Source organism: Ovis canadensis, chromosome 12, assembly GCF_042477335.2.
Source record: "Ovis canadensis isolate MfBH-ARS-UI-01 breed Bighorn chromosome 12, ARS-UI_OviCan_v2, whole genome shotgun sequence".
Lineage (NCBI taxonomy): Eukaryota > Metazoa > Chordata > Mammalia > Artiodactyla > Bovidae > Ovis > Ovis canadensis.
The window spans coordinates 61,209,085-61,234,693 of NC_091256.1; the positions used below are offsets into that span (position 1 = coordinate 61,209,085).

Below are 25,609 nucleotides of genomic sequence, written 5' to 3' on the forward strand. Positions count from 1 at the left end.
GGGGCCATGCTCCCCACCCCTCAAGAACCTTGCCGGTCCCCTTCCATGGGCAGGTCCTCACCTCAGGTGTTACCCCTCCTTCCCGGGCCCCCAGCACCAGCCCTTCCCCATCTGGTGCTTCCATCTCAGTGCCACTTACATTCACTACAACCTGCAACTTTATCTGTTTCTGCACATGTGCTCATTAACTGGGTGAGACTAGGAGCACGTCCTCTATGTCATGGTTCTCTCAGTATCTGCCTGGCCTGGAATCTGAGGCCACACCGCTCGGATGTGGGAAAGGAGAAGGGAAAGGAAGGAAGGAGGAGGGAGGAGGGAAAGGAGGGAGGGAGGAGGGAAAGGAGGGAGGGAGGAGGGAAAGGAGGGAGGGAAGAGGGAGAGGAGGGAGGGAAGAGGGAGAGGAAGGAGGGAAAGGAGGGAGAGGAGGGAAAGGAAGGAGGGAGGAGGGAAAGGAAGGAGGGAGGAGGGAAAGGAGGGAGGGGGGAGAGAGGAGGGAGAGGAGGGAGGGGGAAGGAGGAGGGAGAGGAGGGAGGAGGGAGAGGAGGGAGGGGGAGAGAGGAGGGAGAGGAGGGAGGGGGAAGGAGGAGGGAGAGGAGGGAGGGAGGAGGGAGAGGAGGGAGGGAGGGAGGAGGGAAGGGAGGGAGAGGAGGGAGAGGAAGGGAGGAGGGAGAGAGGAGGGAGGGGGAGAGAGAGAAGGAAGGGAAGAGGGAGGGGAGGGAGGGAGGAGGGGGAGGAGGGAGAAGAGGGAGAGGGGAGGGAGAGGAGGAAGGGAGGAGGGAGAGAGGAGGGAGGGAGGGAGGAGGGAGAAGAGGGACAGGAGGGAGGGAGGAGGGACAGGAGGGAGGGAGGAGGGACAGGAGGGAGGGAGGAGGGACAGGAGGGAGGGAGGAGGAGGGACAGGAGGGAGGGAGGAGGAGGGACAGGAGGGAGGGAGGAGGGACAGGAGGGAGGAGGAAGGAAGGGACAGGAGGGAGGGAGGAGGGACAGGAGGGAGGAGGAGGGAAGGGAAGGGAGGGATGGAGGGGAGGAGGGAGAGGAGGGAGGGAGGAGGGACAGGAGGGAGAGAGGGAGGAGGAGGGACAGGAGGGAGGGAGGAGGGACAGGAGGGAGGGAGGAGGGACAGGAGGGAGGAGGAGGGAGGAGGAGGGAAGGGAAGGGAAGGGAAGGGAAGGGAGGGAGGGAGGGAGGGAGGGAGGAAAACTTAGGTTCACATCAGGGAAACACCTGCTTGGGCTCCATGCACTGTAATTCCACATAGATCTCCTAATTCATTCTCGCAACTCCTGGGGACAGGGTGTCCCTGCTGTTCTGTGTGGGAAGGATGGTGTGGGGGGTGCAGAAGGGGAAGAGTCTTTGGTCCCAGAACAGATCCCACACGCCCCCAGAGGCGGCACTGAGCTGATCCAAGGCAGCAGGAGCCTTAACATTAGATGAATCTGTGAGTCCAGGCATCAGGAAATCCGAAGTTTAAACCTGACCCTGCAGCTTCGAGGACAGGCATGAGGGGTTGTTTGGAAGCAGAATCACAAGCCACCCACTGCCCCCACCCAGCCCATCCTCTGAGGGAACCCCAGATGGCTCCTTAGACCAGTGCTGCTCCCATGATGGAGGCTTCAGGCAGGGGTGCAGCACCCATGGGAACAGAGTGCACCCCACATTCATGTTTTGCAGGGTGTTTAAGTAAAGCATCTCCTGAGTTTAGAGAAATGGCCTGAAGACCTGGGTCTCACAGGCTGCATTCCAGGGAGAAGCTGCCAGGGCTCCTGGGCTCAACCTGGCTGCGGCAGCACTGCCTTCTCACCAGGGGCCCCAGGCATGGGGGCAGACAGCAAAGACCCACCACTCCTCCCTCATCCTCATCAGCTGAGTTGTTTCTGATTCCTCCCTGGTTCCCAAGAGAGGCCCCCAGGACCCAGAACAACCACTCCTCCTAGAAGGCCACATGGTGTTTCACACAGGCTGCAAGAGTGTCCCCACCATCCTGAGAAGTGAAGTCTCATTCCTCCCAGCTCCTGCGGGTGGGGGTGGGGATTGGTGCCAAGTCCACCAGCTCCTGGGGGGGCTGCAGCCTGTGCCAGCCTTGCACCCCCGATAGCATCCACCTGACAACTTCACCCTCCCTACACCAGGCAGTAGGAATAGCACAGGGTGCTAGATGGGTCCATCCAGGGCCAGGGGTCAAGGCTGGTCAGGGTGCCATGCTCCTTCCACACCAAAGGGTCAAGGGGTACCCCAGGACCAGGTAGCGCTCTGGACCTCTGTCAAAATGCTAGAGACTTGCCCTCCTCCATAAACAATGGAGGGCCAGACGGCAAAGCCTAGAGGAGTCAGCCTGCCCTGCTCCCCTCCTCAACCCCTGGTGAATCCACAGCATCTTGCTGATCCTCCGCTGCTCCCCAGCTGGGCCCTGAAGCCCCGCTTTCCCCACGTGCATAGAGCAAGCAAAGCTTGGAGCCAGCTTGCTGCCCGAGCCTCGTCAGGGCCACGGGGACCTGATCAGTGGTGACATCAAAGGATGCCCTTGGTGACAAGCTAGCAGGACCTGCCTCTGTCGTGACAACTGACACAAACCAGCTACTCGTGGACATCAGCTCATCAGTCTTCCTGACAGTCCTCTTCCCTAAACACTGCAAAACACAAGGGAGAGTCATAGCTTCTCTGCACCGCCAGCAGTAGAGTCCTCTGTGCAAGGATTCCCATTCCTGGGTGTGTGGGTGTGTGTGTATGTGTGGTGTGTATGTGTGTGCGGTGTGTCTATGTGGTGTCTGTGATTCTGTGTGTGTCTGTGTGCATGTATCTCTGTGTAGTGTGTATGTATGTGTGTGTCTGTATGTGTGTTGTGTGTCTGTGCGTGTATGTATGTATATGTGGGGTGTGTGTATGTCTGTGTGCATGTGGTGTGTATGTATGTCTGTGTGTGGTGTTGTGTATGTATGCATGTGTCTGTGTGTGGTGTGCGTGTGTGTGTCTTGTGTGGTATGTATGTGTGTGTGTGTGTGTGTGTGTGTGCCTGTGTGTGGTATGTGTGGGTGGTGTGTGTCTGTGTGTGTGCACGCGTGTGCTGCTAACACTCGGGCTGAGGACACAGCAGAGACTGAGGCCAGAGTGGACCCCCGGCTCTGCAAGAGGAGAAGCCAGGAGTCAGAAGTAGACCTGGGGTCTTGCTGCCTCCACATTTTCTGACTCCCAACTTGCAGCCCAGGACCATTTCTAATTTCCATGGAAACACCGTGGGAGCAGCATGGAAGCCACTTCCCCCAGAACTGTCACCCACTGCTCAGAAATACATCAACAACTCTAACACACTAGCGCCACTTTTGAGCACCCACTGAAGACAAGCTTCACCGATACAAAGATTAGCATGGCCCCTGCGCAAGAATGACATGCAAATTCATGAAGCATTCCATATTTTCTACCACTGTCATCATGACTGTCAAGACACTAGTCCTGCTGATGGGCAAAGAAGGTGTCCACGGCGGTATGATCAATACGAAACGTTATGAGACGGCCTCTCACCTGCGGCGTTCCCAGTACTGACCTCGTCTAGCCCTCCCCTCACCACTCCCCAGTGCTTCTGCACCCCTCTTCTCCCTCCCACACTCCCCCCAACACACACCATTTTTATTTTTGGGGCCATTACCCCACACCCCTTATTGCTGCCAAAACGACATGGGCTGGGGGCCCGCGCTGGATGGACAGACACCTCTGCCCCCAACCCATACCCCTCCTGTGTGTGGCTGGAACACATTTTTGCTTTTCTGAATAAAAAAGGTTCTAGTGCAAAAAAAAAAAAAGGGGGGCAAGCTTCACAAAATTCATGTGACTCCATCCCCTGTGTCCACATCTGCCTTCTGAGGAGGCCCAGAGGAGACCCAAGACCAGAGGGGGAAGCGGGGGCTGCCGGACACCGAGACCCGAGCTCTGACCCCCCCAGCTGTTGGCCTGAGTGTCCTGGACACACGGAAACCCCTGCCCCACCAGAGGGACGAAGCCGCAGGGTCACAGAAAGAAAGAAGCAGCTCCCTCCTGGCCACCATCAACCGTACCGAGGGGCCTGTGGGAGACCACAAGAATAGCAGCGAGCCCAGGGGAAACTGGGCAGGGCTTGTAACAGACGAGAGGCTGAAAGACACCGAAACTGAGCTTTAAGAAAAACGACTGGGGAACAAGAAATTAATTCAATGCCAAAAGCAGCCAATATGGGAGGAGGGAGGTGGGCTGCGGAGGGGTGGCTGGGGGAGGGCCGCAGAGGGAGCCTCAGAAAAGACCTGATTGCCCCTTGGTGATCACTGTCCATGCTGTGGGCCAGCACATCGCACACAGGAACACGGCCACGTGGGGAGACCACAGGGAGGCCACGGGCCCTGGGACAGCTCAGGCTGGAACCAGTTTCTTTCATTCCTCGCCAAAGATGGTATCTAGGGACAGAAGGGGGGCTGCCCCCCAGGGGTGGAGAGGTGATGGCAAAGGAGAACCCTGAAACTGTGCATCAAAATGGAAGGCCATGTGGGCTCTCTTGGAAGGTGGCTGCTCCGACGTGACAAACCAGGAAGTCACTGGGAAGTCTCTGATGTGCCAAACTGGGAAATCACCCACAGCAGGTACGACAAGGGGGTGTCTGGCAGGAGATGCGGCCCCCAGGTCATTCTGGGTAAGGCATGTGGACTGGACCTAGCACTGAGGCCCCTACCTGTGCCCACATGCAAGCAGGTGTGTCCACACCTGTGACTAGCTGGCGCATCCCCCTCCAAGGCCATCCAAGTGTGGGCAGGCACCAGAATGGAGGGGACCAAGTGCTGCAGGCCCTCTGTCCACACCATCCACGTCCAGCGTGTCCACACCTGTCTACACAGCACCCACGCCCGACCACGTCATGTCCACATGGTGTCTGCACCCGCCCACACCTGTCTAAACCCAGGAGGAAGCACTTTTCAAAGGAACAGCAGTTGCCAGCTCAGCCCATGAGCTGCCCGCCTCCTCCTCACTGGGCAGGGATTGTAGAGGCTCTGGCTTCAGCCTCCCTCCTAGCGGAAGACCCTCGCAGATGTTGCAACATCTCTGTGCATCTGCTTCCCAAGACCCATGACAGGGCATCCTGGTACACTCGGGCTGCGTCTACACCTCGGCTGCAGGGCAGCACCTGGAGAGTGGTAGGGCCTTCCCCCACCGTGGGGGCCGGTGCATCAGAGGCCTGGAAGGTTTAAGATGGTGGAGCTGAGTTTAAAGTCTTGGCCAGGACTGAACTCAGAGCCATCCCCAAACTCTTCCTAACGTCTGGGCCTCTCTTTTTTCTGAGCACAGGGCCAAGACCCCCACCCTGTGCCCCACCCCCCTGCCATCTGCTCACCTTGAAAACGGCGCCTCCAGCTTTCTCAGATAAACCATCCTCTACTGCTTAAAAATAATTAACTTTAAAAGCTCCCTTTGTACAAAAACAGATCAGCTAAAATCCATGAATAATTTATGCTTGTTCTCTTCACTCTCAAGAATGTAGCTGCGGAGCTCAGCAAAGCCTCTGTTCTAAATGGACCCAAGGCCTTCAGATCCACAGGACACTGGTGAGTCTCCACGGCCCCAAAGCTGAGAAGGCGAAGGTGGTCTGCATTCACCAGCAGGTGCTCCCAGGGGGGCCAGAGCGGAGGGAGGTGCCTGCTCTGGGCTCTGCTTCCCTGGGCTGTCCGGAGGTGGGACCCTGCCGCCTGCCCTCCTCCCAGCTGAGCAGCCCACCGGGTGCAGGGCTTCCTTCCTCAACACCAGGTGTTCACATCACCCCATAGACGGCCCGGAGCCCCAGACCCATTCCATCTTGTTCTGTTATCCCGCGGGGTCGCTTCACGTAGCAAAACATGCTGGGGGTTGGGGGTGGGGGTTGCTGATGTGACCAAGCATCTGGGGGTTCTGGACAGACAGGGAAGTCGCCACTGGGCAGACCCCACAGGAGCACGAGGAAGGATGTGCTCATGGGGACTGACTGACTCACGGGGCCCCAAGTACCTTCTGATTCAAAAGTCCCTCCTCCACATGAGCCTTTCTCCTTCGTAATGAATTTTTATGCTATAAAAATAGGTGGTAAGAGACATGGAAAATATCAGAAGAATGAAAAGAGAAGAAAAACTGGTCCATCCTCACACTGACATCATAGATGCTCATCTGTCCTCCACCTGAAGTCAGTTCCTTGGACAACCTTGCTCTGACGTGCTGACCAGCAGGTTCAAGTAGAGAAGGCTGAGCCCAACGTGCACAGCAGCGGGTCAGTCGTTATGCACCGACCAGGACAATCAACAAGCACACAGGCACACAGTCCCATTCTAAAATGGACAAAGGACCCGAACAGATGTTCCTCCAAAGACAGACTGGCAGCCGATGAACACGAGGAAAGATGCTCAACATTACTGACCACTAGGGAAACGCCAACCAAAACCACCATGAGCAACCACCTCACACCCAGCAGGGTGGCTCCCAGAACACAAGACCAGAAACCAGCTGCAGGTGAGAAAGTGAAGAAACTGGGAGCCTGTGCACTGTTGGTAGGAATGTAAATTAGTGCAGCTCCTTCGGAAAACAGTCTGGTGGTTCCTCACAGAATTAAAAATGGAATTATCCTACGATCCAGCAAATCCAGTTGTGTGTATATTCCCAAAAGAACTGAAAGCAGGGACTCGAAAAGGTATTTGTACACCCATGTTCAGAGCAGAGTTATTCACAACAGGCAAGAGATAGACGCAAACCAAGTGTCCATCAGTGGATGATGGATAAGTGAAATGTGGTCCATCCACACGATGGATGATGATTCAGCCACAGAAAGGAGAGCCTGACACCCACTGCAACATGGGTGAACCTCGAGGACCCGACACCAAGTGACACAAGCAGACACGAAAGAACACACAGTGTAAGATCCCACTTCTGTAAGGACCTGGAAGGTGGGTGTCAGAGGGGAGCGGGTGTGGAGTGTCTAATGGGACAGAGTTTCAATTTGGGAAGAGGAAAAAGTTCTGGAGACAGATCATGGTGATGGTTACACAACTATGTGACTACATGTTAACTACTGAACTGCATACTTAAAAATGGCTAAAATGGTAAGTTTTATATTAGGCATACTTTTTTTCTTGATGTTCAGTCACTTAGTCCTGTCTGACTCTTTGCAACCCCATGGACTGTAGCACACCAGGCTCCCCTGTCCTTGACTATCTCTCCTGGGGTTTGCTCAAACTCATGTCCATTCAGTCAGTAATGCCATCCAACCATCTCATCCTCTGTCGTCCCCTTCTCCTTCTGCCCTCAATTCTTCCCAGCATCAGGGTCTTTTCCTCTGAGTCAGCTCTTCACATCAGGTGGCCAAAATACTGGAGCTTCAGCTTCAGCATCAGTCCTTCCAATGTAGAGTCAGGGTTGATTTCCTTTAGGATTGACTGCTTTGATCTCCGTGCAATCCAAGGGACTCTCCAGAGTCTTCTCCAGCACATTTTGAAAGCATCAATTCTTCAGCACTCAGCCTTCAATGTGGTTCAACTCTCACATCTCTGCATGACTACTGGAAAATCATAGCTTTGGCCATATGGACCTTTGTCAGCAAAGTGAGGTCTCTCTCTGCTTTTTAATATGCTGTCTAGGTTTGTCATAGCTTTTCTTCCAAGGAACAAGTGTTTTTTAATTTCATGGCTGCAGTCACCATCCACAGTGATTTTGGAGCCCAAGAAAATAAAGTCTCTCACTGTTTCCACTTTTTCCCCTTCTATTTGCCATGAAATGATGGGATGCCATGATCATGGGATCAAGTATGTTTTCACCACAATTTTTTAAAACTTAAAAAAAAAACAAAGGTGGGCTGGATTTGGTGCGTTGGCCATAGTTCTCTAACCCTTTTTTTTAAGTGTGTCCATGTACATTGGCTGGTCTTCAAAAGTGGTCTTTACAAAGTGTATTCAATGATCTGCTTAGATCACAATGTCAAGAAAAACGAGGTTCTGCATACTGTATGGAAAAACTAAACTAACATGGTGGAAATATTTGGACAGGCTCTCTCTGACACTTCAGCCACATGAGATCTAAAGCGCAAACCACATGCTGGACACAGGAAACGAGGTGCAACCCTTCATTCCTACAGGTGCGATGGCCTCCCTGGAGAAGTGTCAGAGGCTTCTTCACGACCACATGAGCTCAGGACTGCCCAGTGACTGGGCCCTCCTGTCCGGAAAGCGGCAGCTGCAGAGTAGGACGTCACAGCCTCGCCACGTCCTCCGGGTGGTATGATGGACCCTGTAGGGACACTGGGCTTGGGGTCCTGGTCAGCGGGGTCCTCTGTGGTCAGTCACACACCATTCACTATAAATCCTCAGGAATTTTTCTTGTTCCCAACTGGGAGAGGATGCCAAGGACAGCTGACCACAAGGACCACAGACCTGCCAGGCTGTGAGCTTGTGGGGACCCCAGGATTCAACTTCTGCAGGTCCCATTCTGGCCGAATTGCATCCCCTCAAAGCCAAATGCTAAGTCCTGACCCTGGTACCTCAGACTGTGCCCTCATTTGGAAATAGGGTCGCTGCAGATGTCTGAAGTTAGAATGAGGTCACAGGGTGGCCCCTCATGTAAATGACCGGTGGCTTTATAAAATGATTCTAAATGATTAAAATACATTGAGAGTGATTGCTGGTCTGGGATTCTGCGCCAAGGCAATGATGAGTCGACCAGAGGGGCTGACACAGCGCAGCCCAGGGGACCCTGCCGCCCCCAGGGCCACTAGCAGCTGCCACCCGCCTGCAGCCAAGCTGAAGATGGGGAGGAATTCTAACTAACGTGATGCCTCCACAGCACGTGAGACTAGATTAGAGTTTAAAAGGATCCACTCACTGGGTGGCTCCAGAAAGGGCAATTAAAATTTTTCCTTTCTGTTTTATTGACTGTTTCAAATTTTCTGTGGTCAACATGTGCTTGGGGTTTCAACCAGAAATGCTGTCTAAATACAAACTAGAAAGTCCTGTCTGTCTGATGGGGCCTTTTTGTCCACTCCTGGTCACCACCATTCCCCCCAAGATGGCGAGTGAAGATGCTGCGGTGGCGGAAGCTTCAGGGAGCGGCACACGTGATCCAGCCCTGGCTGGCTTGAGGCCCTGGCAGGCTGACCCACATAGCAGGGCTGCCAGTCCTCCGGGGCAGCAGGCAGCATGTGCAGCCCACTGCTGACCGGTCCTGGGGTTGGGGGACCTTTGGCGCAAGGAGGGGATATCTTCACAGAAGCTCATCTGATAAATGCCCAGGGAGACTGCACCTGAGATCAAAGCAGGCTGACTCCAACCTCTAGCACAAGAGTCTGTGTACTGGGGGAGAGGACAAACTGTGTGTGTGTGTGTGGGGGGGGGGGTCTTCATGGAGAGAAGGACAGTATGGAAGAGGTGGGGAGGGGCTGAGAGAGGGTGGGGAGGGAGATGGGGATGGGAATGGGAGGGGGCGGGAAGGAGAAAGGGATGGGAGGGGGTGGGGAGGGAGATGGGGTGGAAGGCGGTGGGGAGAGAGACAAGGGTGGAAGGGGGAGGCCTGCAACCTCCTGACACAGCTGCCTTTGCAGAGGGAGGTGGGGGCTGGGGCAGCGAGGGCAGCGGACCCTGGCGAGATGGAGGTGGGGGGTCATGGGGAGTCACAGTCCAGGGAGAGCCCATTTACAGGCTCTGTCAGGCTGTAGGGGCGGGGTCATCAAGTAAGGGGGCGGAGCCTGGGCCAGGTAGACCTGGAGAGGCTGTGACTGTCCTCAGGTCACATGAGAGGGAAAGAGCAGGATGGAGGCAGTAAAGGCCACAGAGAAATGGAGGGCGCAGAGAAAGCCGCTATTCAGCCATGGCTCTGCCCCAGCAGAACAAAGGATGCCTTCAGGCCACGTGTCCAGGAGGCCAACACGTGCCAGTCACCAGGCAGCCAGCCCCTCATGCTGTCCCCACAGCCCACCTGCAGCCCCACCTCGAAGCCAGGGCTCCCCGCAAGGCTGCCTGGACACTGCCTCCACCGCTGCCCCCAGGGCCTCCACACTAGGCACAAGCTCCCTAGGGGCACGAGCTCCCTGGAGGCCAGCCGGATGGGACACGCCTGCCCCATTAGGTCACACATCCTTCCTCAGAAGGTCACTTCTCCACACACGGGGGCAGAAAGATGGCATCCCAACCCTCTAAATGCTGGCTTCAGAAGAAAAACCACCTCGGCTTATTCATTTATTCTTCCCACAAGTCTTCTTCATGACATAACACACACACTGCTCAGATATCTTATCACAACCCTGTGCTAACAACAATAAGAATTTCTGGATGAGGAGATAAGACCAAGAAATGTCCCCTCCCCTCCAAAAACTGCCAAATTATGCAAGAACAAGGGAATCATTAAAATGCTTTTGAGCAAAGGCCTTACCAGTGGCTTGTAAGTGCAAGGACTGCCTGGCATCTCAGGGAGGTGAGACCTGGCTCGCTGGGAGGCAGGGCTCTGCCCAGCTGTGGGCATGGTCAGCCTATAACAACACCATGACTCTAAGCCATGAGGCAGCAAATCTGTCTTTTATTCTATTTCTCACAGAACTCTGTTTAAAAGCAGATGAGAAGACAAGAGTCCTCAGGCTCTGCTGTACAACATGGGAATATGGTTAACACCCCTGAACCACACACTGAAAGTGGTTAAGGTGCCCTGTTAGAACAACCAAAACCCAGAACACAACGGCACCAAATACTGGTGAGGACTGGAGGAACAGAAACTCTTCACTGGCCGCTGACGGGAATGCAGATGGTGCAGCCACTTGGGAAGACAGTTCAGAGTTTTCTTATGAAACTAAACACAGTCTTACCAGACAAGCCAGCAGTAACACTCCTTGGTGTTTACCCAAAGGAGGTGAAGACCATGTCCATACAAAAACATGCCCTCAGATGTTTACAACAGCTTTATTCATATCCGTCAAAACTTGGAAGCAATGAAGGTACCTTTCAGTGGGTGATGGACAAATAAACTGTTCTAGCCAGACAACGGAAACATTATCCAGCTAAAAAGAAATGAGCCGGGTTTCCCTGGTGGTGTAGTAGTAAAGAATCCATCTGCCAATGCAGGAGATGTTGGTTCAAGCCCTGGTCCGGGAAGATCCCACATGCGACAGAGCAACTAAGCCGGTGCACTGCAACTACTAAGTCTGTGCTCTAGAGTCTGACAGTGGCAACTACTAAGCCCATGCTCCACAGCAAAGAGAAGCCTGTGCACCACGATTAGAGAGCAGCCCCCGCTTGCCGCAACAAGGCCCGTGTGCAGCAATGAAGACCCAGGGCAGCCAAAAATAAAAATAATTTTTTTAAAAAAGGAAATGAGCCATCAAGTCATGAAAAGACCTGGAGGAAACTTAAATGCATACGACTAAGTGAAAGATGGCAATCTGAAAACGCTACATACTGTATAATTCCAACAGTAAAACAATCTGGAAAAGGCAAAATGTTGGGGACAGTAAAAGATGAGTGGTTGCTGCGGGAGGGGTGACCAGGGGGAGCACAGCGGGCTTTCGGGGCAGTGAAATGCTATGTGTGATACAACAATGGTGGGTACACATCACTGTACATTTGTCGAAACACACAGAACGCATAACACCGAGAGCGACCCCCAGCATAAACTGTGGGATCTGGGAGACGTAACAAGGCACCCTCTGGTGGGAGTGTCGATAATGGGCAGGCTGTGTGTGTGGTGGGGCATGTATGGGAACTCTCTGTATCTTTCTCTCAATTTTGCTGCGAACCTAAACTTGCCCTAGAAAACAAAACCTTAATTTTAAAAGAGAATCCTAAACAGGGTTGAGACGGTGATTTTTATGTCCTGTGTTAAGTAAGCGGCAATGGCTGATTGAAGCTGTATGAGGGATGAGGGGGCCGTGGGGGCTGTGGATGCTCCAGAGTTGGCTGGTCCCAGATGCTCTGCTGGACAGAGACCGGCACCTCCATCCCAGCTTTGACACATCATCACGATTGTGGGCACAAGCCTCCAGCAGGGCCAGGGGCTGCTGGTGCTTCTGTGTGACTCACTGTGTTTCACACACTTACAGAAATACTGAGTCAAGTCACACACTGCAAGCATCTTTAAAAACTGCAATGTGAATGAAGGTAACACAAAATTCATGCAGTGTGCATCTATAATGAGGACCTGGACAGCAAAATGGTAAACGCATGATTATCACCTCAAAGAATATTTAAGATGAATCACTGCATGAGAAAATTTGAAATGTTCTGAAGTCTTACAAGTCAAAAATGAAAGAAACTGAGTTTTTTCCAAAATTAGAAAACAATCCTAAAAACAGACATGACATTTCCAATAATAACATTTTTTTTTAGTGGGTTCTTTTTGGTCTTTTAGCTCCAGCATGCAAACTCTTCCTTATGTGGGATCTAGTTCCCTGACCAGGGATCAAACCCAGGCCCCCTGAATTAGGAGTGTGGAGTCTTAGCCACTGGACACCAGGGAAGTCCCTCCAATAGTAGTTTGTAGGGGTGGAAAAAAAATTTTTTTTCTAAATGGCCCGAAAGTAAGCTTTTGTCACCTATACAACAGGAAAGTGAAAGTCCCTCAGTCATGTCTGTTTGTGACCCCATGACCTGTAGCTTGCCAGGCCCTCCTCCAGGTCTTCCCAACCCAGGGATGGAACCCAGGTTCCCCACACTGCAGGCAGATTCTTCTACCGTCTGAGCCACCAGGGAAGCCCAAGAATACTGGAGTGGGTAGCCAATCGCTTCTCCAGTGGATCTTCTGACCCAGTAATCAAACCAGCGTCTCCCGCATTGTAGGCGGATTCTTTACTGAGCCACAAGGGAAACCCTATACAATGGGAAGACTGAGGTAATTATCTTTGAGGTTTCTCTATAGAAAATATTGCAAAACTGTCATTTGAGAAGAAAATTAAAGTGTTTTCATCTAGAAAATACTGGGAGAAATGTATTATAGGATCATGCCAAGCAGACATTTAATGATGAGTCTAATTAAGGTGATTTTTTAAGATTTTGGGAGGCTGTTCATATTTTAAAAGTTATCATTTAGCTTTACTTCTCATACTAAATACAAATGCAAATACATGTGTGAAAGCAGACAAGTGCAGAAAGTACAAGCAAACAAGTGTACATGTACCAGGCTACTCTTTATGCAGCAGAAAAGGGTAAACAAAACACACATTTCCTCCTTGGAGAAGGAAAAGGCAACCCACTCCAGTATTCCTGACTGGAGAATCCCATGGACAGAGGAGCCTGGAGGGCTACAGTCCATGGGGTCTCAAGAGTTGGACACGACTTAGCGACTAAACCACCACCACCAAAACAACACACCCCTATTTCTTCAAAAAGAAACACAGGAAGAATAAGCACAAAAGATGAATGAAATTGGCTGCACATGGGCTGAAGGTACATGGCTAGGAATCTTTGCGCAGAGTTTTTATTTTTGATTCAATTCATGTAATATCACAGAATTCCTCAACAAACAAAGATGGGGACATACCCTAAAAGTGAGTGCAGACAGAAATAAATAAACCCGGATGACCATTGCACTGACAACACCCAGGGGGCCATGGGGCCCAGGTGACCCCCCAGGAGCCACCCATGTCAGAGCAGCAGAGTCCAAGGACCAAGGCTGCAAGGGAGGCGTGTTGGCACGTAGGCAGGGCACACATGTCCTGATGCAGTGGACTGGGGCTGAGGAGCCCAGGAGGCCTGGAGCAGGCATCTGGAGCCAGGGCAGCTCCAGTCCAGGTGGGAGCTCGAGGGTCAGAGCACAAGCCCAGGCCCTACTCCTGGGTGTGAGGAGCACACAGAGCCCAGACCTGCCTCCAAAAGTCCCCTCCACCCCAAGGAGGCCAGGTTCCCGGAGCAGCTCCAGGCTGGATGAGGACCGTGCCTGCTAGTCCCAGAAGCAGCTGTGCCAGAAAGTGGGTACCCCCTTAAAAGCTGGAAGAACGTGCCCCACACTGGCAGAAACCGCTTCTGTAGGCCCTGCCGGCCAAATGCAGCAAAGCGGAGCCTCAAAAGGAATGATGGAAATAAATTTTAATAAACTAATAATTCAGAAAAATCCCAGTCCACATGGATACAATGTTGGTTTTAAACAGGAAGGCAACAGGAGACAGCTCTTCCTTACAGCACAAAATGCCAACTAACACTGGTAAGGGCTTCCCTGGTGGTTCAGCAATAAAAAAATCTGCCTGTCAGTGCAGGAGACACGGGTTCGATCCCTGGGTCAGGAAAGATCCCCTGGAGGAGGAAATGGCAACCCACTCCAGTATTCTTGCCTGGGAAATCCCATGAACAGAGGAGCCTGGGAGCTACACAGTCCATGGGCTTGCCAAAGAGTAGAACACAACTGAGCCACTAACCACCACCACCAACAGGAAAGGGAGTGATGCAAAGAGAAACTGGCCACGTGAGTGCCCCAACAATAACAACTCCCCCACAGAGGCCCACACCATGTGCAGCAGACACACAACCCCAGCCTCCAGCCCAGACCCCCCCCCCCATTCCATGGACCTGAAACACCGGTGCTAGAAGCGGGACCTCAGAGTGGGTGGCACCGGCTTGGAAAGGCTGCTCCGGATAACAAAGGATTTGGAAAAAAATGTGATAGCACAGTGTGGCAAGAGGAGGAGTACGTAGTCCACACAGTCTGTTCTGAGACTCAGCACTTTCAGGAGAGCAACACATGGAACGCTAACCTGGGAACGGGGTGTTTAAAGCTGGTCTCTGCAGTGTGACAACCCTCACCACGGCTTCAGTCAGTCCTGTCACCGTGTAGGCGCTCTGCCCCTGCCCACGTCCTCAGGGCTGCTCCAGGGAGCCACCCACCACTAGGCTCGCCCATTGAGTGTGAACAGCAATGGGTACAGCTCTGAAGGGGGCAGCCTGGGGAAGTGGCATTTCTGAGCTGTGGGGATCAAACAGCTGGGACCCGGTGTCCGAGTCGCCCTCTGACCTTCTCTGATGACTGTGCATCTCCTGCCTGCAGTCAGGTCACCGGGCAGCTCGAGGTCGGCTGCAGCAGCAGCATTTACACCAGGGAAAAGGGCAGCAGCGACATCGGAGAGCAAGCTTACATGTTCCGAGCGCTCAGCTGCCTGCAGTGCAAAACAGTCACTGATGCTTAGTCAGCTACCCCACAGTCTCCTGCAAACTCACCTTGCACTGGCTGAGGGACACACAGCACCAGTGGAAAGGTGCCCCTGCCTGGTTGATCCTGGATGACTGATTGGGAGCCCCAGCTCCCCACAGGGTTACCCGCTCAGGGTTCCCTCCCCAGACAACACCAGAGATGGAGGTGGGGGAGGCGGCCAGAGTTGAAGGGAGCCACATGCAGCCGCTCCAGCTCAGGGGGGTCAGGACAGCAGCCAGAACATGCCTGGGCTCTCCTGGGGCAGCACTGCAGCGTCCGACCCGGGGACTCGCCTGGAGCCGTGACGGCCAGATCAGCCTGTGTCACCACCACCACTCAACAGGAGGACGGGTGGAAGAGAACGGACCATGCTCACTGGGAAGACCCTGTGTCCACGGCCGTAGCTGTGCTGCCCTGCACACCCTCCAGTCCTGGCCACCTCTCCCAGATGATGGGACTGAAGGGAAGTCTATGTCCCTGCCTGTGGGGGTCGGAAAGCCCCCTGCCTTGCCCCTCCATGGGGGCTCCAGGCCCACCACTGAGCACCCAGCATCACCCTACTGGCCAGGATCTGGCCCTTTTGCTCCTCAGGCCCATCTGACAAGCTCCCAGTGGCCAAAGTTGGAATAATGTGGACAAGAAACAAAATAGGAGCATGAAATTACCATCTGTGAGTCCAGACAGACCAACATAAATAAGGAAATGGGCATGACATCAAACACCTTGAGTAGAAAAGTCCAGATAATCCATGTGGATACCCCCTCCCCCCACGGTAGGCTGTGCTGGCGACCTTCCTCAGAAAACAGGGTGAGAAGGGGAAAGAGGGACTCTTCAAGGGGACCCCTGACAGAGATACCTCAGCCAGGTGTGCAAGGCCATGTCACCTGGTGACGTGAGCACAGGTGGGGGAGCAGGTGCCCTGGTGCATGTGATGAGCAGGGTGGTGGTCCTGTGGTTCCTCCGGAGGCCCTGTCCCAGTCTAAGCATGAGAAACACATCAGACAAAACCCAGCAGAGGGGCACCTGACAGACACCCGGCCAGAACTCCTTCACAGCCCAAGGTCACAGAAACAAGGGGGGTCTGGGGCCTGTCCCAGCCAGAGAAGCCCGTGCACGCGTGACGACTGACGTCACGTGGGGTCCTGGGTGGGAAATGAGGAAGCTGGGTGAGGTGGGATGGGAGCCCACGAAAACGTGCCAACACGGGGTCATTAGCCATGACTGTCCACATACTGGTGGTGCTGTGTCCCGACCCTCCCTAAACTCAAGCCTGCTCTGAAACATAGTGTCTATCAACCCACACGCAGAGCTGGGCCGGGAAGAGCCACCAGGTACCAGCTCTGCCGTCCCCAGCCGCTGGGGCTCCCCCACTCACCCTCACCTCTCTGGCAACACCAGTCCTTGTCCCATGGGCACTTAGGCCCTAGGACGCACTGATTCCCAACATCCACACCCACCCACGTTCACCCATCAAGGCCTGGCTAGCCAAGGTTCTTCTGCACAGTTTTAACCATTTATTAATAGAAGGTGTCCAGGCCAACAGCAGCAGGAACACAGTCATTTACTGTGTTCCCTCCAAGACCACAGTCAAAGGAAAAGAAACACCGATAAACCCATCACAGCAAAGAGGAGGGGGGTGACACCACCACATGGAACCCTGGAAGGCAGCCACCCAACTGCAGTCACAGGAGACGTGACAGGGAGGAGCCGGTGAGGCCATGACTCGGAGACTCCTAGACTCTAAGGAGAAGACCCCCATCCTCACCTGGGCAGCAGATGGAATGAGGGCCTGACCCAGGGGGATGGTGGCAGCCTGGTCACACAGTATGAGAGCCCAGCCTCCTGGGAGCAGCCCAGTATGGATACCAAACTGGCCGTCCCTATGCGCTGGTGACCGTGGGTCACAGGGGCCAATGGAAACCTCCCAGCAAAATAAGCTGAGAGAAAGAACCTGGGTGGACATGGAACCATGGGAAGGGATGGAGAACATGTTTAGAATGAAGACAGCAGCTCCTCTTTCACCCACCCCCCCCTCCGCTCAGATGGCTATGGGTGCCAGTGCATCATTCACAATCTAGGTCCTCGAAGTAGTGGGGATTTGAGCCCACAATCATACTCCATTTAAGAGGGTCTGAGTGGGAGCCAGACTCTCAGCAGAGAGCCTGGACTTGGACCCAGCCTGCAGAAGATGAATCCCAGCTCTGCCAGGCACAGCTGTGTGATTTGGGAAAATGATCTGACCTGTCTGTGCCTGGGTTCTCTCCACAGACAACAGCGGCAGGTGCCCAGAGAGGATTGTGAGGACTAAAGCGTTCATGTGTGTGAAGCTTTAAAGCCATCAAAATGCTCAGTGACTCACTGTGTACGACGGCGCCTCTCGCCACAATTAATAACCTCAAAGAAACACTATGATCGTCCAGCTCTGAAACAAGGGCAGAACAGTCTATTCCAGGAATGAACCTTCAGAGAACAAAACAGAACTCTTAAAAAATAAGGACAACACACTTAATAGCATGTTGTGTTTGGACAACAAAAATTAAAGGTATCACCTAGAAAATAAAACAGAAGTGGAAAACAGAAAATCAGAAAACCAGTCTTAAGAGTTCCAACAAACCACTGGTGGGCATTCTAGAAAAGGGTACCAGAGGGGAGTGAACCATCAAAGGAATAACTGGTGTCCCACCAGGAATGCCTGGAGCGTCCATGCTGAAAGTTCCAGCACAGGAAACAAAACACCTCTCATCAAGTCATGTTGTCAAGAAACTTGAGGATATAGGAGACAAAAGATCCTAGAAACCTTCAGCAGAAAAAAAAAATCCCACAACAATCAAACTGGCCTCTGACTTCATGATCAGACCAGAAACCAGTGGGCATGGTCAGTCCCTTGAATGCGCCAATGGGGGCGATTCTAACACAGGCTTCCATACCCAGCTGAACTATCACCAAATGTTGCACTCAGGTAAATGCGCATCCACTCCAGGCCTCAAAAGACTCACTCTCCTTTCCCTCCAGGCCCCTTTCTCAGAACACATCTGGAGAACATCTTAACCAGAGATCAGGCCAAGAAAGGGGACAGGGGCATGGCACAGAAAGGTCAGGTCATTTTCCCAAATCACAGGATGGAGGATGGACCAGGGAAGGAAGAGGCAGATAAAGCAAAGCAGTGGTAGATCCATGGGATGAAAGCAAAGAGAGGTCCTGGGTATGCTGTGTGGGGCCTGGAGGTGCCCAGGAGTGCTGCCCATGTACTGAGATTATGGGGATATTTCAGGTAGGACTTCCAGAAAACTCTAAGGATGAAAACAAGACAAGTATCAACAGCAAAAGAAACTACAAGCTGTGCAAGACAGGAAATATGACGCTGGTGGCTCTTAAACATTTACTTGTGCATTAAGTTGTTGTTTAGTCACTAAATTATGTCTATCTCTCCTGCAATGCCGTGGACTGTAGCCTGCCAGGCTCCTCTGTCGCTGGGATTTCCCAGGCAAGAATACTGGAGTGGGTTTCCAAATCCGTCTGCAGGGATCTTCCTGACCCAGGGATTGAGCTTGTATCTCCTGCATTGGCAGGCAAGTTCTTTACCATGAATAATCTACGTGAATGTTTATGTCATCCACAAGACATAAACAGTCAGTGACTAAACAACCCCACTGGGGGCAGAGGGAAGGAGTGCTGCACTGCCACGTCCAGAGCCACAGCGGAACGAGGGACGCCTCTGAGAGAAATGCAAGACTCAGAAATGCAGAAACGCGCGCCACGGGTGGGGGAGAGGCAGCGATACCAGCTCTCTCTCTAAGCCACACGGACTGCTCAGCACCTTAAAGCAGAAATGCATAAAACTCAAATTTAAATTCAAGACGTGAAAACAATATATCGTGCAAACCGTACACACAAGCACGTCCCGACCAGGACGAGATGTCCACCCTGTTTGACATGACTTCGTTTCAGCCTCCTGACAATCCCATGTCAAAGAAAAAAGAAACCAAGGCACAGGGCAGGAGGGCTACGGGGCAGGTGACCAGGGCAGCCCTGGGGTGCTGACCCCAGTTCCCCTCAGGGTGCCCACACACAGAGATACTCCTTGCTGCTGCAAATCAACTCTTCAACTTCCCGCAGAAAGCACATGAAAAAGAGCAACCTTTAAAAAGACTAGACACATAACTACCAAATTAAACAGTAAAACACAAATTCAGGGTCCCCCCAGCCCCAGCATCCCATGCACAATCTCTTATTCACCCCATAAACCATCACGGAGTAAAATGAAGATGAAGCAGCCTCCATGGCCATCAGATCACAGCCTCTCAGATAATCTCCAAGAAGGCTGGTTAGTTGTCAACCTGGATCCTCATCCCTCCTGATCGGGGGCCTCTTGGAGGAAATGGAGATTTGCAGGCTTGTGGTTCGGCAACTGGGGCTGGGATGAGGGGGTGTGGAACCTGACTGGGCCCAGACAGAATGAACAAGGTGGCCTACTCCACATTTTAGGATGATCCTAAAAATAAACCGCCACGTCCACATGCATGGCGGGGATTCTGCAGTGCCACCTCCTGAGTGAAAGATAACAGCCATGATTTGGGGACCAAAACAAGTCAAATGCTGGATGAGTAGCTGGTTCAGGTGGCTGATCTTGGACAAAGCTGTTCCTGCCCCTCGCACAGAACAACCAGCTTTTATGGTCAGAGAGCCTGCCTGGTGCCCCACTCCCACCCCAGCATGAAACACACATCTGACCCTCCTGGAGCTGTGGCCCCAAGTGCTACTTGCCCCCTAGAAGCAGAGTCCCAGCGGCACGAGGCATCTACCAAGGGGGGCGGGGGCAGACCTACTGGCCTCTCACCCTAAACGTGCCATTCCCAAGATCTAGGCAAGGAAACACAGAAAGGAACTGATCTCTGTTCTTGGCTGTAGACACAGTGACACGACACCTGGAAAGAGGGTCTGTCCTCCAAGGACTGGTGCCACCAGGCCCTGGCTCCAAGGGCAGCACTCAGGACGGCCCCCTCACCCTGGGCCACCCCACAGCAGCAGGAGACAGGTGCCCCCGGGCCTTAGAACGCTCAGTGGGGCTTGGAGCCTGCGCCAGGCACCTGCCAGCTGGAACACTGAGAGGGACAGGCCTCACGACGGATGGACTGCCATGGGCCCTGCTTCGTTCTAGGGCATAGACACAGCTCCCAAACTCACTGCACAAATGTGAAAAGGGACAAGACAGGAAGATGGGGATCTTCTAAAGCAGGCTGTCTCTGTGGGGCCCCAGGCCAGCGGCCAGGGAGGGGGCCTGAGGGTGGCATCTGCCCAGGAGGGCTCCTCGCTGCTCTGTGTGACCGACTGAACAGCAGACAGCCTGGAGGTAAAGTCAGGTAGGTTACAGAGCTCACACTCCTTATGTAAGTGTCAGCGGCTCTCAACTTTGTGAAGGCAGTCCATCAGTGGCTGACGCAGTGGAGACAGGAGCAGGGAAGCCACACAGATGGGACCAGGACACGGATACAGGTGGGCCCCACTACAACCCCACCTGGTAGTGCCAATGCAGACAGGATGGCTGCGGTTCTGGGGGGCTTACTCCTCCAACCTGTTCCCCATTCAAGGCTTTGACTAAACCCAGCTGAGGCGCTGGGCCCCGAGGCCACGTCCTGGGCCCCCGGGCAGCCGGCCTGCACCAAGGGTCCCACCAGCCCTGCACGGGCAGCGCATGATCACATGAACGGGAACAGGCCGAGACGGCCCGGAGAAACTATGACACAGCTAATTTCTGCTCCTTTGCCACACACATGCGAGCAACCCCCGCTCCATCTCCCTTGCCATGCACCCCAAATTCTATGATTTATCCAAAACAAACGAGTCACCCCCACACCCCGGACTGGCTGCAGAGTGGCCAGTATTTCAAGGGTCCTGCTTCTGGGGGAGGGGCAGCCCTGCCTGAACAGCCTCCCATCACCCCAGCACTGTCCACATGGGGGGACCTGCTCCCCGCCAGCCTGGTGGGGGGCTGCCTCCTGCTGCTTTTTTTACAAAAACATCTTGCAAAATGGACGTCAGAAGAGCACCCACATCCCCCTGTCCCCACCAGCGACTCGCAGCCCCAGGATCCGCTTGTACCTCCCACCATGTCAGGACGAAGAAGCAGAGACCCAGCCGCACTCGCTGCCAACAGCCCAGGGCCGGGTGGAAGAGCCACACTGACACGACCCGCTGTCCACGGGACTGCTGGGGCGGCGGGAGCGCAGCCGCTCTGTGGACAGGGCTCAGGGCGGGGAAACAGGTGCCGGCCACGGCCAGCCTGGGCGGCCCCATCTCGGTAGCTGCCCACACTCGGGCGGCAGCGACACGGAGCGCAGAGCAGGCAACCACATGCACACTTGCGCCCAGGCCCTCCACGGAGGAGCCCAGCAGCAGGACTCCCAGGAGCGAGCGAGCAGGGCCCCCGGGCCAGGGTGTCAGATGAAAACGAGGCTGCTCCGGAGCCAACCAGCCGCCAGGCCTCGGGCACACACCGTCCATCTCAGGGGGCACCTTTCCTCCCCCACCCCCGCATCAGCCGCATCCCTCGCTGGGCAGGCTCTCCTGGGGCTTGTTTTTCTAAAACCTGTCACCCCTCAGTGCTGCCCCCCCCCCCCCCCCCCGCGGCTCAGCTCGGAGCTGCAGCGGCCACATCCCTGCCCGGGCCAGCGGCACCAGCGCGCCCATGTCTGGAGCATCCGTGCAGCGGGGAGGCTGCGTCCGGACACAACTGCTGCCTGCACGCCGCTAGGCGATGCGCGTTACTCACCGGGCTTTCTTCTCCTGCCTCCTCGGCAGATTCTTTATGCTCTACGGAGCGGTGGGCGTGAAAGAAGGCATCCTCCTTCCGCGAACGCGCGGACGCTGCCCTCTGCTCCCCGTGGGCCCTGACAATAGGCGCGGGGGGGGGGGGGGTTCACACACCAGGGCAGATGGATATTTAAAGGAAGGCTGGCCGGCCCGACCCCCGCCTCTCACATCCCTGCCTCCTCATGTCTCCAGGCCCGGGTGGTACCCGGCTCCCCGGGGAAGCTGGAGCCGGCAGCTGAGGCACCGACTAAAACATGGCCTGGATGCCGAGGAGCTGACGTCACGGGAGCTTAGCGTCTCTGCGTGGAGACGGACCTCAGGAGCCGGGGCAGCAGCTCGACTTCTGAGCCTCCCAGACACGGCATCGGTGGACAACAGACCCAATGGGGCCCCAGCCTGTCGCACACCAGGCTCGCTGGCTGAGTGACAGTGGCCCCCGGATTGTGGGTGACCTCTGACCTGCATCTGCAGAGGCCAAGAACGGGTCCAACACAAATGCTCACAGGTCCCGAGCTCCCGGGTGCCATGGCTGGGAGGAGGGGAAGAGGGAAGGCCTGGTTCTGGTCAGTGAGGTGAACGGGACCAGGGTTGGGAGGTGTCTGGGTACTGCTGCTGCTCTGAGGGGTGGGGGTGGGGGGGGCAGGAAGGGCGGAGATGAGGGAACCAAGGTCCCAGAGAGAGGAGTATCGGAGTGACCAGCCTGGAATCACACCCACTCCAGCTTGAGGCAAGAGGTGGGCCCCCAGCAGGTGGCCTTTGTTGTGCTGGCTACGGCCAGAGCAGACCTCCAGCCCGACAGTCACTCTGGGCTGCCCCATGTGACATCTGGTCCTTGCCAGCTTCTCTTTCCAATTCCAAAATCATGAGGGGACTCAGCCGACCTCCCTGGACCCCTAGAAGCCTATGTTGACCCTGCCTAGACCCCCAACTGCCTGCGCTGACCTGTGCAGCCAGGCTCCACGCTGGGGGCCCAAGAGGTCTGGGAAGCTTCTCCCCCCAACCTCCAGGCGACACCAGGGCTGGGAAGGGGAGCGGCTCTTCTGCAATGGGTTCTAGGCAGGTGGCCAGCTCAGGAGTCTACACTTACCTGTGTTCCCAGCACAGAATCAGGCCAAAGCTCTGGGTTCGAAACCCAGCTCCTTCCCTCACTCTGGCCTAAAGTCACCTGGGAGAGTTGAGTTGTCAGGTGATGGCGTCTGAAACTCACGTGACTTCGGAAGCACCAGTGGAACAGAAGGTCCCCAGAAGACACAGGAAACTGTCCACTGATGACACCTCGTGGGGGCACAGCCCTGTTCCCTATTCACCCCCCGTTTCTGCATGTGGGCCAATTTCACACGACATGGCACATGAGAGCCCAAGACACAGACCAACATATTCATTACTGGACCTTTACTGGAAATGTCTGCATCACCCTCAGGCTATCAAACCACAAAATCACAGACCCACCGCCTCTACTGGGGGCTTCAGTGGGAAACGCATCTACCCTGAGTCCAACAGGCAAATCCAAGTAAGGTGAGATGGACATCACAGCCACCACCTTTCAGCCCACTCTCCTCCAGTCATTCCAAACATGCGGCTTTGCAGAGCTCTAGAAAACCTAGGCTGAACTGGGGACTGTTCATTTTAATGGCAGGCTATTTTAAATGGAAAAGTAGCTTTTCTAGGTTACAGATAACTCGAGACAAAGCTGAATAAAACTGGACTTTTAATAAAGCAATACACACACATATAAATACCAGAGAATAACTGGCATCCGTTACCTTGGAAGGACTCAGTGGTAACCAGTCCAGCCCTGCCAGCTTGACCCCCACTCTGAGTGCCCCCTGAGCCCCCCACTCAGGCTGGGTCTGGCTCTTGTCCTCTCATCTGAGGATGCTGGGTGGCCTTGAGCACACAACGTCAGGGCAACTTGCTCCCCCTGACCCACCAGCGGGGGCAGGGGAGGCAGAGAGCTGACCTCACCAGGCCCAGCCCGTTCTTGGAGCCCTTCTAGCTCTCTATTGCTCACACGGCGTCCGAGGAGGTGGTCACTCCAGACCCTTTCCACAGCAGGGGGAGGTGAGGCACAGAAAGCTGCCCCCGCCTGCCTAGAGCCGGGGTCTGGCCCCAGCAGCACAGAAGCACCCCCTTTTGTGGTCTCACAAACTTGCCTGAGTCCACAGAACTGACCCCTGCTTGCCTGGGTGGGCTGTGACCATGGGAGATGCGCCTCAGCACAGCCTCTCCTGCACAGCTCTGCTCCTGGGTGGGTATCCAGCATGACTGGAAAGCACACGAAGCTTCAGAGCCAGAAAAGAGACAGACAGCAGTTCTGGGAGCACCGGGCAGGGATGTGAGGGAGAGGGGTGGGCCCCAGCACAAGCTCCATCCTCCCCCACAGCCCCTGGCAAGGCCACCCCTTCCTCTGCACCCCACTATGGCTCCTGCAGCCCGCAGCTGACCGCACTGGCCCTGGCTGACCCCACTGGCCCCACTCCACAGTCACCACTCCTCTGGGCTTCTGGAGGGAGCTGTCCAGGTGAGCTGAAGTGAATGTCCCTTCAGCTCCCCCTCCAGAGGCTGACTGGCATGTACCTTCTTTAACACCTTGGGCGGTGAAAGCTTCCTTGTGGCTGGAGTAGAAAAGGGAATGGCTTGGGGCCCAGATGCAGGGATAGCAGGGGCAAGCCTGTCACCTCCCCAACCTCACTGATGAGGGGCTAGAGGGCTTCGAAAGCCCCAAAGCCCAGGGCTCCTGACAGGCCAGAAAGCCCAGCTCAGTCCTGGGCCACGGGGCCTGGCAGGGGCATAGCTGCGGGTAAAGCCAGGGGCCAAACAGCCCCTGACCCCCTCAGACTGCACCTCCGGACCAGAGGGGTAGGGCTGGACAGGGTCCTGGCTCCTCAGGGTCTGACCAGGTACAGTCTCCTTGCCCTGGGCACCAGTCCCACAGGCCAGCCACCTGGGTGACAAGCAGGGTCCTCTGCAGGGCTGCCTGCCTCCAGGGAGCAGGCTGGAGAGGGGCCGTCCTACACCAGCCAGTCCACCCGCCATCCAGGGACACCTCCTCACTTGAGCGTGTGGACAGGGCGGGGCCAAGGACACGAAGAACTCAGGCTGCCAGTGCCTGGCTCCTATGGCCTCGAGGGACACCCCCAGCTTTAAGATGGGCTGCAGGACCACACCCCCAGGTTCAGCTTTTCTCTGAGACCATTAAGGACTGAGAAGCCCTCCTTTCTGTACCCCTTCCCAGGGGGTCACCTGAGCGCTAGCAGTGTCCACGGCCAGCTCCATGTGACAGGGCCTCTGGCAACGACTCTTCCTCCAGGCCAATGCTCACCACCCACAGGGAAATCCTCAAGTTGACAGAAAGGGCTTCTTTACTACATCTATTCTGCTTTGTAAGTGCCCCCAGCTGTCCTTCAAGACACACTGAATGACTGCTCACTCCACAGAGGTGTTAGTATTCCCTAGAACCACATCTGATTCACAGCCCCATGACCCTGTTTTATGGATAACAGTGGGTCCATCATCTGCTCACTGATGGAGCCCTGGCCGCCACCTGGACACTTGCCTGATTCCCAGCCACACACATGCAGCTCATACCTACCAAGGAAGGCCACTCCACCCCACCCCCAGGCTGGAGTCAGGTCTCTAGAAAGAGGCCCCAGGGCTGGCAGGAGTGGCCGATGGG

The 25,609-nt window shown here is 54.9% G+C and overlaps 1 protein-coding gene and 1 pseudogene across 2 annotated transcripts in view; one reads left to right on the top strand and one right to left on the bottom strand.

Annotated features, from left to right (window-relative positions):
• PRKCZ (protein kinase C zeta) overlaps window positions 1-25,609 on the bottom strand; it is a 100,671-nt gene that overhangs the window by 59,008 nt on the left and 16,054 nt on the right. The gene's annotated exons all lie outside the window — the stretch shown is intronic.
• On the top strand, window positions 3,319-3,413 carry LOC138416749 (U6 spliceosomal RNA; annotated as a pseudogene).